Raw genomic sequence first — 14,938 nt, forward strand, 5'->3', positions numbered from 1 at the left:
ACTACATGCTGTCATTTCCACCACAGAGGGCAGAGTGGTGGAAATGACATTTCTGTAGTTTTTTGTGAAAAAATGGAAGATAGCTTCACTGATTAGCTTTGAATTAATACTTAGCATTTCATGTATGCAAAATCCTCTTATTTAACTTTTTTTTTTTACTTTTTAAAAACACCCTTGAAGGTACAGCATGTTTCCACCACATGCTGTCATTTCCACCACAGAGGGCAGTGTGGTGGAAATGACTGTGGTGGAAATGACATTTCTGTAGTTTTTTGTGAAAAAATGGAAGATAGCTTCACTGATTAGCTTTGAATTAATACTTAGCATTTCATGTATGCAAAATACTCTTATTTAACTTAATTTTTTTAACTTTTTAAAAACACCCTTGAAGGTACAGCATGTTTGGAAATGACCTAGAATATATATATTAGCTGATCAAGCAATATTTACCTTGATTTTTCTTATTTTGTTCTTGATGAAAATTTAAAATTTCCTCCATGTCCAACATGTGCTCTGATGTCTCTGAACATTTCCATAGAAACCACCTAAACAATCTTTCACACAAACATTTTAAAGGGACATTACAGTGTTGTGGTGGAAATGACACCAATACTGTGCGACAGCTATATTTTCTATAAAAAGTCATATTGATGGTGGTCGCACATTAAATGCTATAATGTATTTTAATTATTTTACTAGTGCTTAATTTAGGTATATTAATAGTTACCAGATAAGTCATATTTTAAAACTGTATTTTCATTGTTGAAGTTAAAAAGCCTGGGTGTGCGACAAGGAGAAAACAGTGATTTTGACACCTATTAGGAGGTTGAAAAGTATGAAAAAATCATAATAGAAAGGTAGTAAAAAGTTTTTAAGGAGGTTTTATTGTTAGTTTGAAAAAGAAAGAGGAATTTGTCCAACATTATATGTATTTTTAAAAATATGACCAAAGTTCATAAAAGTGCCCATAGTCCTAATAGAGACTTCTGCTGTTTTTAATGTCTAATGTTAATCTAATATTAATAAAACAACAATACTGAGAATACATTTAATTGAATAATGAGAAATTTAAAGCATTTTTTACCTAATTGAGAAATAATTCAGAGAAGCTAATGATATTGTCTATTTGGATGATATTTGTTTTGATTGAATAAATATTAAAAGTAGGCTATTAAATATGTTATTTAAGATAAATATATATATGCTTTTATTAACATTTAACTGTAAACTTTTAGTTTTTGCTGTGTTATGAGTACTGGTATTGAGAATCATGACATTTCACTACTGCAATTTTATATTATGACAACCCTCATGGGCAAAAAACATCAGTTTGTCAGCTGGAAACTGATATGACGATAACGTGAGAGGTTGCCACAAATAGCTATGCGAAAGTCCATCTCTGCGATAATACCATTTCACTTGTATGTCAAACAGTACTGTTTGAACTCATCTGAGAGAGAGAGAGAGAGAGAGAGAGAGAGAGAGAGAGAGAGAGAGAGAGAGAGCGAGCTGGGAGGCTAAGCGAGAGAAAGACAGAAAGCACAGCAGATGCTGCGCCGATTAGCTGGATTAGTTCCACTGCATTTTCAGCAATAAAGTTGCAAGTCATTTGGCTGAGAGCGAATGAGATGCACACATGAAACTCTGTCAAAGTGTTAGCAGCAGAATTAGCATGTTTCGCTAACTCTCCTGATGCACAGTTATACTGTGACCCAAATACGAATCGCCAAACAAATCTGAATATAGCCAGCTGCCCGGACCACATTTACTTTGTTGTTAGGTGTAAATATCAAAGGTGCTTTGTTATTTGTTCGTGATATTTGATGAGGATATATTTGTTTTGAGTGTCTGACGGTTGATATTCTCCTTTATCTGGAATGGGTTCCTGTGCTAACTAGCCATGAAAGTGTGCAGCTTAGACGTCTCTGATTCTGCAAATTGCAACGAGGAAAGAAATAATTGTGCTAATAGGATTTTGTCTATGTGATTTTGTTAATGGTCTGAAAATATCCCATTTCAGTTCATTTAGAGGAGTAGAATGTGTCTTATTGGAGTGCTTATCTATGCTTGTTTTTCCTGATTATTCTGTATTTTTCAGCAACAGCCAATTTTCTCCCAATTAAAGCATGATATTAGTGCTTAGAGGCTAAATGAATATGAAAACATTACATTACAGCTCAATATTTGCTGGCTGTGATTAGAACGATAATTGTTAGTGTGTGTACACTTCTATTTCTTAACTTGCAAATGCAGGTGTATGCTAATCCATACAGTAGGCTATTTGAAACAAGCTAGCCTTCAAATTAATGCGATAATGTATGCGAGAAGACAATATTGTATGCTTGCATCTTATTGACAGCACATTCATGTTCAGGAGCGTAACCCTGAAAGCGTTTTCTAACTAGCTTTACTTGGGTACAAAAACTCCAGCTCTGCCAGTTGGCCCAAAGTTAGCGGGGAGCTGTCGGAGTAAATGGCAGCAGCTGCTCGCAGTTCTAAAGAGCATGTCCCAGTCAGCGCGGGAAAAGTCATGGCATCTACATTAATACTACCTTAATGGCCCATCTGCCGCTCCGTAGGGTCCCCGCACCACTCTATGGAGTCATAGGCGTTTGACAGGCAGTCTTCAGCATGCCAGACGCCCACCGCATGCCAAATGGCCCAGAGACGGCCTGACGTCGCCCGGATCTGTCAAACTCTTTCCTCACCGCTCGTCAAAAATGTCCCCGGTGAAAGTTACGGCGGCTTTTCACACGTGAGCGCTTCTGGATGTGCGGGTAGGACATCAGATGAGTTGACGGCTAGCAATTGACACCTCGTTCTCTCTCTCGTTCTGTTATTCTATCTCTCCATTCTTCGTTCAGTCACTTTTTTGCATGAAGTGATGGAGTTCGAGATCTGGAGAACTTTTTTCCACAGCTGTTTGAAGGGAAACAATTCAACCCAGGTTCACTATAAAAACGAGCCTCTGGCGACATTTCTGCAAAATTATATTGCTTCCTGCACGTTTCGCGACACTTTCAACGTGAAATTTCCAGTGAGTGGCGCGAGTATTAAGTTTTCTCTGAAACAGATGAATATGAATGTACCAGCATATTATTTTATTTATTGAAATAATCAAAAAGATTAATACTGTGGCATTTTAAAATAACATACCACCTACGCTAAACCTAGCCAATAGTGCTAACAAAAGCAAATGTGCTATAAAAACACATTTGGGTGAAGCAACTGTGCCATTTAAGTTTACTTGTAAAAGTTTTTGCACTCTTTTATCATGACTCATGTTTCACGGGTCTTGTATCCGTGCACTCAGCGTATAATTATAATTTGGCTGAAAAGTTGACTGCCACTAATGTTTTTTTCTGATGGTATGTGTTTGAAGTTTTGTAAAAATTTAGTTAGAGGCACGGTTTTCCAATGAGCCTATGTTTTAAAAAAAAAAAAAATATATATATATATATATATATATATATATACTCGAACTTGAAATATTGAGTTTAAATAAAAAATTTTACCATACAGCGTCCAGCTGCATACTGAAGATCGTCGACAAAAACATTAAACTGCGTAAAACCCCTTTCACTGTAGGTCTTTCTTTGAATCACAGCTTGATATTGTTAAGAGTTTAGTTTCCAATTACAAATGCTGTTTTCTGACCTAGTCGTGCACCAGACAGCATGTGTGGGCGACCGAAAGCACAACGTTATACTGTGTTGAAAGTGCTGCGCCGTTCTGTTTTTTCTCCATATTTAATAATATGTAGATAGGCAGGATAAGGCACGGTATCATTTATTATTTAAAACCAAACAAGCCAAAAAAGAAATGGGGGGATGGGGGGGTGAGAGAGTCAGGGAAAGGCCAGTGAGGGAACAGTTGGTTGGTTATCTGGAGGGAAAAATATGCATGTGTGTGTATTTTGCCACCAGCTCTTCAAAGGCTAGCACTCTGCTGTAACACAGCTGGGAACAGCAGGGAAAGTTGAAGAGTGCCTTCCTCTCCTCCTCCTCCTTTCTGCTGATGTGTAATGTTTTTCTCTACCTCTCTCCCTCTCTCTTTATCAAACCAAAGTTTCATCTTGCCTTTCGCCCCCTCACTCCCTCACTCTCTGTCTCTCTGGGCATCTCTGCTCTTCTGTGGCAGTCCCAGCCGGAGGGAGAAAGAAAGGGAGGAGGAAGATGAGGAGGATGAGTGGAAAGGGTGTTCAGTGATACTGCTTGTGAACCCATGATGCCTCCTCGCTGAACTCTCCCCAGTGATCTATTCCTGCATTCTGTTCCATCTAATTCCAGCCAATCTTGCCTCCGATTACCAGTGCAGCTCTTTTACTAATGCTAAAGGAACACTGTATCATCCTCGCATTAGAAACGCCATTGCTGAACTATTACTGGTGCTTAAAATTAATAAAGCCAGGTATGTGTTTTTTTTTCTCCACAAAAATCCTACCATCTTACTATATAAAGACAGGATGTAATAGGTCTCAAATCAATTAAAAATATAACTAGACATCATGTAATCGCGCTTCACAGGCGTGCAAATGATCTTTTATGAGCGCTTGCACTTCGATTCACCCTAAACTTATCATCTAACTCCTCTTGCCTGTAGATGGAGCATTCAGTAAATCCCCGTGCTGCTCTTATCAGGGGGTCAAGAGTTAAAATGTGCTGCACCGTAAGAATTATCCCGAGCGCCATGTGGGTTTGAATGCTCCTTATGTTAGTGCTGCATGGAGTGAGTGATTTTAATTCAAACAGGGAAGTTCTTCATGTAATTAACCTTGAAGCCTGCCCCCACCCCTCTTTTAATTTAAGTCGTGTGCTTCACTGCGGGGTGTTTTTTTTTTTCCTCTCTCTCGTGCGCTTTCGATCTATCGCTTACTTGTTAATTCTTTTTTTTTGGTTAACATAGATCATGATGTTTGGCTGAGACATGCTGGTGTTTTAGACCTCTGCTGGCACCTCAGGGTATGATTCTAAGAGATCAGTGTGTAGCCGTGCAGACCTCATTCTAATGTATACAGTGTGATAACCTGGAGAATAATCGTGTGGATGTGGACGCTGTGTGAGGAATCCTGTTGTTGAAGAGTATAGAGCAATAAAGCATATACTGTATCAGGTACACTGAAAAAAAAAAAAAAAACTAAGTAAAATGTACTTAAATTTTTCTTTTGTAAGTAAATTTCACATGTATGGAATTAAGTAAAGTCTATTCAGCTAAGTTATGTAAAATGAACAAAGAGAATAAGTACATTTAACTTGGACAGTTTGTTGAGTAATTTACTTACTCGTTAGAAGTTTACTTTGCAATAGCCTACTCTGTTTCAAGTACATATTTCTCAAACAATGTAGTACTAAATTAAGCCATGCTTTTTAAAGACATGGTTTACTTAGAAACATTCAAGTTAAACAACACAGTATATTTTGTGTTACACATGAAGTAGCCTACCCAACCAAACACAGAGACCTCAATACTTGGTAGCCAACATGCTACCCAATAATGGTAACAATCAGTGGATAGTTTCTGAGTATGAATGGGTCATTTTGAGTAGAAAATGAACAATGATAAAACATTGTAAATACAACTAGAAAACAGTGAAAAATGCAACCTTATTAATTATTCATGCCCCAGTGCATGATGGGAACACCAGTATCAGAAAGTTGAGTAGTACTTAATTTTTATTTAACTTTGATACTCATTGTAAACATAACAAAAAAATCCAAGGAATGTATACTTATACGTTCAAGCTATAAATTCTACAAGCTTGTATTGAGTACCAATATAAAATTGTATGTTTTAATTTTTAAAATCTTGCCTGAACTTACATATTCAATTTGTCTTTTCTGTAGTATTTACTTCACCAAATTCTTGTCAGTGTGTGTGTTTGTATATATATATATATATATATATATATATATATATATATATATGTGTGTGTATGTTAACCTGATGGGTGAGATAAGTCGTGTGTCAATAGGAGGACAGTATATATATATATATATATATATATATGTGTGTGTGTGTGTGTGTGTGTGTGTGTGTGTGTGTGTGTGTGTGTGTGTGTGTGTGTGTGTGTGTGTGTGTGTGTGTATATACGAAATTTCCGTATATATTTTTTTTGTTGCCTTTTTCCATTAAATGTGAAGTAATTAAGTAATTTGTGATTTATTCTGTCCATTTTCCTCTCAGTGGTTCTGATTATGCTTGTAGATATTCATCTCTGTCCAGCAGAGGGAGTGTGTAATTTACAGAACTTCTATTGTCCTCAAATGCAGATGCTCACAAAAAACAACAACAAAAAAAAACATTTTATTGCATGTTTTACAGCAAGAAACAAGTACACAATCACCTCATTACCAGACATAAGACCATAAATCACGACAAATTGAATCCTTTTTAAATCTAGAGTGTGTAATTTAACATTTTTACACCAAACACCACAAATGTATTGTGTGAGTTCTGTTGACTTGGAATGAATTACTGATGTTTATTTGTAGTCTGATATACTTATGCAGATTATTTTTGCCATAACCATTCTGTATATTCTTTCATAAATTACTTCAAAAAATAAATTCTCATCACAGTGCCAGCAGTGGGGAGCATGAGTATAACTCTGATATGGACTGACTGTGGAGGTGATAATTCTGCTTAGATGAGATGTAGCGGTGTAGTGTTAATCACAACGAACAAGCACAGACTCGTTCTCAGTAACAGAGAACCTTTCTCATTTCAAGTTCACACGCATACATATACACACAAATTGAAGTGTGAAATGAACTAGAATTGTTCATTGCATAGGAAAGCTTCATTCACTTAACATTTGCTCCACTTTTGCATGGGTTTTTCAGCACAAAACCTGTCTTATTCACTAAGCAACAAAAATCCAGTTAAACCAGATTCTCAGTACACTGAAATAGCATTTCATTGTGAGTGTTTACAGTAAATTAAATCTATGCTTTTCAGTGCAAATACACCCCCTTTCTATGCAAATTAGGCTCTATTTGTGCTATTAGCTTGGTGCAATTAATGTTGTGAAGAAGCTAATGTTGTATAGGTGCAATTCATTCTTGTTGAAATCTCTTCATAGCAATCCATTTATGAGATATATTGCAATAAAGTGTGCTACAGACCTTAAACTACCGCTTCAACCTTTCCTTTCATCTTACTTTCAGTCTGGAGAGGGTCATCTGTCATGACATTTTACATTCAGTCTTTAATTAAGGGTTAGTGTCTCTGGAGATGCACTCTGGGGTCCCTGAGGTTACAGGAAAACCATACAGAAAGTAATATTAATGGCAGGTGAGTGCATGGTTTTGAACTTTTGTTATATATTGTATTGATCAGGCCTTTCATTCCTCTTAGGATAAGATGAGTTAGTTTTTAAGGTAGTTCACTTCATGCCACTGGCTTGCGATATGCTAATGTTGATCATTTCAATATTTTAACTAGCAGATTGGAGCTGTGTTGATTCATTTCAGATGGCTGTGACAACAAAATCTTTCACATGTACATTTTCTGACAACAAATAGATATCATTGTGGTTATTTCAAGGCAATAATCACAGCCTTATTGTACCTGCAGCTCCATTTTCTAAGCTGTGACCAGTTGTTCCTCTTATTGTGTCTGTGTGTCATTTTGCATTGTCTCACTTGGTCCGAAGTTTCCTGATTGATCCAGAGAGAGACGCAGTGCGGCAGATGCCGCTCTAATTATACAGTTGTTTTAAGGTTGTCAGGTTGCAACAAGGAGGAAATCATCAAGGGAGGGGTTTTGATGGACGGAGGGTGTATTTCAAGCATCTGGCAACCGTGGCATCTGCTGTACCATATCCCCGCTGCCAGCTTTCTGGCTAAATAAATATCGCCTCAATCCATCTTGTAATGGCAAGTGTAAATTACTGCAGCACGTCAATAACTGGTTTACTATGATGTTTATTTCCCACCATTTCTAGCTGTATATTGATTTCACATAGCTGTTAAATGGCACCGGTACTATTTCTCTAGAGTGGGACTTGTTTTTCTGTGACTCTTAAGTGTCTCGTGTTGGATTGTGGACAAGAGGGAAATATAATCTCTTTATTGACAGCCATTATCTCTGTTTGTTTATAGTGGGATAGGAAATTATATACATGTGCATAAAATGGATAGCTTTTGCAATACACAGCTTTTGCAATATAATTAGTACACTTCCCCATTGGACTCCATGTTTATATTTAAATATAGTTTGTTTTTTATAAGAAAATATATTATATAAATTATATTATATTGAATAATGGGATTTCCCCCCCCCCCCATTCCTTAAAGGAACACTCCGACTTTTGGGGACTTTAGCTTATTCACAGTATCCCCCAGAGTTAGATAAGTCCATACATACCCTTTTCATTTCTGTGCGTTCTGTAAGTGTTATTTGACGCACCCACCGCTAGCCTAGCTTAGCACAAAGACTGGATGTAAATGGATAATGGTAGCATACTAATCCCAATAAGTGACAAAATAATGCAAACATTTTCCTATTTACATGTTGTGATCTGTATAGTCACAGCGTGTACAAATAACAAGGCTATATGAGACAGAGACCATTTTTAATTGTATAAATACTGGTAACTATATTCTCACTAGGCGTAGGAGCACAGTTACTTGGGCGGAGTGGCTACTTGGGCGGAGTGATTAGCGCAGCACACGAGACGCCCTGTTGTTGATTTAGCTGTGCTCCTACGCCTAGTGAGAATATAGTTCCCAGTATTTATACAATTAAAAATGGTCTCTGTCTCATATAGCCTTGTTATTTGAACACGCTGTGACTATACAGATCACAACATGTAAATAGGAAAATGTTTGCATTATTTTGTCACTTATTGGGATTAGTATGCTACCATTATCCATTTACATCCAGTCTTTGTGCTAAGCTAGGCTAGCGGTGGGTGCGTCAAATAACACTTACAGAACGCACAGAAATGAAAAAGGTATGTATGGACTTATCTAACTCTGGGGGATACTGTGAATAAGATAAAGTCCCAAAAAGTCGGAGTTTTCCTTTAATGCCAGATTATCAGACAATAGTCTACTTGACCTGTATTCACCATCCATGGATGAAAGGTTCCCTCTTATAGTCTCTTGAGTATGTCTTCAGAACAGACAGTTAGTGACCACACCAGCACTACTAATACATACAACTGAATTACAGTGTTGTTTGCATAGACAAATGCAGTATGTCAGTCATGTTTTATACATGATTCCTCTCCCCCCCCATTCCTCTCTAGCTGGTGATGTGCCGGAAGAGCTGACCCTCACTACGGCTTCTTACTCTGACAGCCAGGGGCCGTTAAGGGCCACGGGGGCCCGGCTGCAGCTGCTCCAATCTCCTTGCCCACTCAGCAGGCACACTGTGCCCTTTGAGCCTGCCTGCCATTCAATCCAGCACAGGTTAACACAATCACACACATGGTCTCAAACACACGAACACTCAGGTTTATTGACTCGCGTGGCTCTGCGCATTTAGTTATGCTTCGGTAAGTATGCTGAAGCTGAAATGTGTACAGTTTCAAATAAGAGACTTTTGATATGTGTCATAGACGTTTTATATTCGTCTGTTTAACAAGATTGGAGCAGGTCCGTTGATGTGTGCGATAATGCGGATCGACGTGCTCGTGCATGTAGCGTGTGTGCGTTCCTTCCCCACTGACGTTTGCTTGCCATCTCCATTTTTCTGTTTCTCCTTGTAGGTGAACAGATGTAGAGCCAGCAGTGGAAATCAGCAAGGAAACCCCACACTATTCTATGTGATTTTAATCAGCGACTTTCCTCCTGACCCATTTATTTCGGCACTGAGCTGATTGCGTTGGCTGCCGAAGAGCCCGACCCACGACACGCCATAATTACCCATCACATCATATATGTCCTACAACCATCATAGAGCAACTCATAATCTCAAAATTACTGTACTCTGGGTAAAGTGGATCACTTTCAGTCAAATCAAACTTTCAGGGTTGTTATTGTCAGATTTCCCATCCCTGGCGTATCATCAGCCGGACTCGTTTTATTCAACCCTGGCAGCCCAGCCGTCGTATTCTTTTAGTCAGTGGTGTCTGTAGTGGGAATCAATATGCAGATATGCGTGGAAAATTGTACCGGTCTGGCTGATAATGAGACTTTACTGTGAAGACAAAGCCCCTGGGTGCAGTGATTGGTATCTAGGAGAGTCCACACTGTCCTCATCGCTCGCTCCCTTGAGACTGTCACATGCTAACATGTCTTCTGTTTTAGCTGCGTGAAGCTAAAAGTGCAGCTTAATGGATTGAGAACTGAACACCTTTTTGTAGGTCTGTATGGTTATTGAGTCAAATCAGAGAAAATAGCATTCATTAAAACCATTAACAAACATAAGCTTATATAAAGCTTTACAGGTCATTGATTACATCAATTTTATCTATATATTATTATTACGTATAATGAGGGGACATACAGGAATTAATTATATGAAATCTGAATATATATTTATAAACTCTGAATATGAAATAATTTTGAATACATAAGTAATTAAACTTAAAACTACAGTATATATATATATATATATATATATATATATATATATATATATATATATGACTATTTAAGTGCAATAGGCAGTGGAAAAGAACTCAATTTAGTACTGTGAGGTGTCTTTATGTAAGCACATTTTGGGTGTGAGCACAAAATATGCGGGAATGAGTAAAATTATGCTCAATGTGTGCAATCCCACACCCAAATGTAACCCCTGTAACACCGACAATATTAATCCTGAGCAAATGAAACGGTGTGTGAGGGGAGGCAAAAGTGCAGTGCAGCTGGTATTGTGTATATATTCTGCGGAAAATGAGTATTGGAAGCGTTTCAGATATTTCAGTATCAATATGTTGGCTATCGAAAAATCTATATTTTTGACAACAATACATTGCACTTAGTTTATTATTTCAGACGTCTTTTTACAAGACTACAAATGAAAAATATATATAATATAGGCTACAAAATTCAACCCGCCAAAGTGGCCAGTAGGAGTGACTGTGTTACATGCCATTGCTGAAATCCACCCGCATTTGGCGGGTTGGTGGGTGTTAAACTCAAGCCCTGTACAGGATATTATGATTTTATATACAGCATTTGTAATTAAACATTCAGATTTCATATGATTATTTGCTGGTTGGCCCTTCATAATATATTGTTAATAAGAATGAAAATTGGTACCAAAAATGTATGCTACTAAGGGGGAAGAAAATGACAGTTGTTGCATTCTTCATTTAAAAAATAAATAATAAATAAATAACTATATATATATATATACACACACACACACACACACACACACACACACACACACACATAGCAGCTACGCATCCAGCAATATGCTGTGTTTTGAGTTTCTTAGAATGAAGATGTTCTTCATCGTGCATGGCTAGCAGCCACATGTAACAGTTGGTGGGGCACTGCTTTATAACTTTACATACTGATATGAATAATCATTTAATCGTTTAGAGCAGAGGTTCCAGGGGACCCACTGACCTGGGGAGTTTAGCTCCAACCCTGATCAAACACACCTGAACCAGCTAATCAAGCTCTTCAGGATTACTTGAAAATCACATTGGTGTGAAATTCAGTTGTGCTGAAGCAGTTTTGCAGGACAGGTTTGAGGACCTCTGGGTTAAAGAATGATTCTAGGAGAGAGCACAATTTTGATTTGCTGCCTTTAATTAGTCTGCAGTAGAGCTCAGCAGTATTCTGGTCTGTCCATACTTGCCCCAGGACAGGGGGTAGGAAGGGTCTATCCTTTCCTGAGTGATCCAGATTTGACATGCCCAGACTAGAACTGGTTCCCAGCTCCTGATGGCTGTACCACTTCTGTGCCCCAGTTAGAGCTAACAAAAAATGTCAAATTCCTTTTTATTTTCTCTCTCTCAATGCCATAAGCAAATCACAGCAGTTAGTCAGCTATTACCATTAAAGGGTTCACCCAAAAGGTCTAGAAGGTCGTTATGTGTAAATACATCCCTGTTAAAGAGGACATAATGTACAAATGTCAATTTCAAACTACCTGATTTCATGGGGGAAAAAAACTTTTTGCTTGATAAAAAAAAAAAAAAAAAAAAAAACAGGTCATGCTTTTTCATTATTCTCACATTTCGTTTAACCCAGATTAATTTAACTTTTTTTTTTTTACATTCTCTTTATTAAATTTTCTACATTGGCACAAAGAAAAACTCCAACAAAATTCACATTTTTACAGATACAGTGTGCAGTAATATTCTTACATATTTATATTTTAACACAAGTAATGATATAGGGAAAAAAAGTGTGGGGGGAGGAAGTAGTAGTAGTAGTATTGGGGTTAAGGTTCAAATTATTGCTGTCTTATTAAAATAATCAATAAAGGGTTTCCATACTGGATAAAAATTATCACTCTTCTTTAAGGAAAATCTAATATTTTCGAGTTGAAGGTGGTGCATAACATCTCTAATCAGGGCAGAGCAGTGAGGTGGATTTTTTTGTTTCCAGCTGAGCAAAATCAATCTACGTGCTAAGAGTGTGACAACTCCAAGCACAATGCACTGTTTTTTAGACAGCGCCACATTGTCACTACTGACACCAAAAATAGCCATGTCTGGGTCTAGTGGTTTTCCCAACACCTTTGACAGTAATTGAAAAACTAAAATCCAATAACTACCCAGATTAACTTTTTAATCATATATGCAGTACTGGACTAATATTAAGGTTATTTTATTTTTTTATTGTCGCCATCTTCATTGCTTTGTTGTCAGAGTACAATCTACCAAGTTCAGTGAAATTCTTTCTTGGCTGCTTTTTCGCAGTTCTAAGACGTCCTACGTTTGGTAATAGCAACAGATAGAAAGAATGAACATTTACCAACTGACTATATAAAAGAGAATAAATCTAATAAACTATTTAAACATTTTAAATGTGTAATATATATGAAAGAAATTAAAATTCTAATTTAGAAGTGTAAATAAGAAGTAAAGAGGACAAATAGTATAGTGACCGTGAAAAATGCTGGTCAATAGCAGTAAAGCAACTGACCATAATGAAGTCCTACTTCAGTGTGAGCAGGTTCCATATAGCCTGTATTACCAATGTAACAGTGCAATATTTGTTAATGTAAGTGTACAAGTAATTTACTTATTATTCAAAATGAAAGCATTTCATGTGCTGTTTTGACACCATTATACAATTAAACACTTTTATAGTATTTGATTTGCAGATACTGGTTTAAAGGTTCCAGTCAGAGTGCGGTTTTCTGTTCTTCTCTCACTAGATGTGCCCTCAGCTGTTCTTGGTGCCATTACTGCTCCCTGCACTTTTTATCCTGCACCTCCGAGACCCCAAACTGCCAAACGAGGTGAATTATGGCCAGTTACATGGAGTGGACTCTGAGCCACGGGGGACAGGACATAGTCAGAAGAACTAACCACTGTTCTGACCATTAAAAGCCAGCCTGACACTGGCCCTTCATCTTACCTTCTCCACGAGACGAGTGCTCCCAACCTTTGCTTCCCCTGAGAAGAGACAGAGCCGAGAGAAGAGAGCCCCCTCAGCCCAGGCACGCTTCCCCCTATCATTATGAGTTAAGCTTCTCACCTCTACCTTTCTTTCTGGGAGTCTCCCTTTTTTCCTCTTTCCCTCTCTCTTTATCATACTGTGGCTTTTCCACTTTCTGCTCTCTGTTGTATTTTTGTTGCTCTTTTTTTTCTCTGTCTCTTCCTGTCCTTTCTTATTGCTCTCTGCAAGGTTAATTGCCTTAGCTAAAAGAAGCCTGGCGTGTTGGTTGCTTATGGAGGTCGCAGTTAGGCATATGACCCTCACAAATCTGCTCCGGCCACCCACCACCGCTGCTGAGTTGATAGGGCTGCTGATGAGGCTTCAATTGGTGTCCTGGTCTGCTGGGTATCCCAAAATAACAGTGAAACAGTGATTTAGAGGTTTCATGTTATTCTTGTTTTGCCTGTTTGCAAGCGGGACTGCCGTGATCTTTACAGCGCAAGGATAAATGAACATCCCCAGTGGCTTGAGGAAGAAAATCAAGAGGTATCAAATTTCCGGTTGATTGTTATCAATATTTTTCCGAAAAATGTCAACCACAAAGCATCTATTTAGCCTCTGAATAAAAATAATAGCCTACAATAGTTAGTCCCGGTAAAACATGTAAGTTAGTCTATATTAACTCCTTGTTGCGTGGCTCTGCGACTATGGTTGTTCGTGTGATATTGCACAATTGATATTTTCATGCATGACATCACACTCCTTTGATATTTAAAGTTGGCATAAAATGGAAGTTGTATTTTCTTCCCTATTGTGACGTATATCCAAGTGAAATGGCTTCCTGAACAAAAAAGAAAAAAAAAGAAAAGCAATGTAGGACTTGATTTTGATGTTGGAATTGATTGGATTGTTAGATCGTTGTGGCTTTCTATTGCTGTGATCTCATGTGAGTGGCAGGTTGTCCCACCCTCGCACCAGTTATTAGATTCATATTCTTCTAGTAACTCTGGAATTGTTAAAATGGGTCTTTAATAATGCCATCCATGTAATCCATCACTTGCTAGTTTGTATCCTGTGCATACAATGGTGCAGTTAGTTTTGGTCTTTAGTCTGCTCTAATTGAGGTCAGTGAGGGAGTGTATGGGCTCTGGCCCTGACACGTGCAATAGATGCTTACTCCTGCTTGCTCCGGCCTCTCAGCGCTTCTCTGCTTCTTATGGGAATTAAAAAGTGCTGGCCTGAGGAAGAGACAGAGCCAGTCAGGTCAGGGTGGAGAACACAGTAAGACTACCTTCAGCTGCTGCACTCCAGCAGGGCCACAGCTGGGCAACCTGGGCCATTGTGTCGAGGTCAGAGCAAGCAGGGAGCAGATTGTTAAAGCACCCGATAGTCATTTATTATGTTAGGTTGAGGAGTCAGCC

Source organism: Scardinius erythrophthalmus, assembly GCF_964197995.2.
Source record: "Scardinius erythrophthalmus genome assembly, chromosome: 5".
In the NCBI taxonomy this organism is placed as follows: Eukaryota; Metazoa; Chordata; class Actinopteri; order Cypriniformes; family Leuciscidae; genus Scardinius; species Scardinius erythrophthalmus.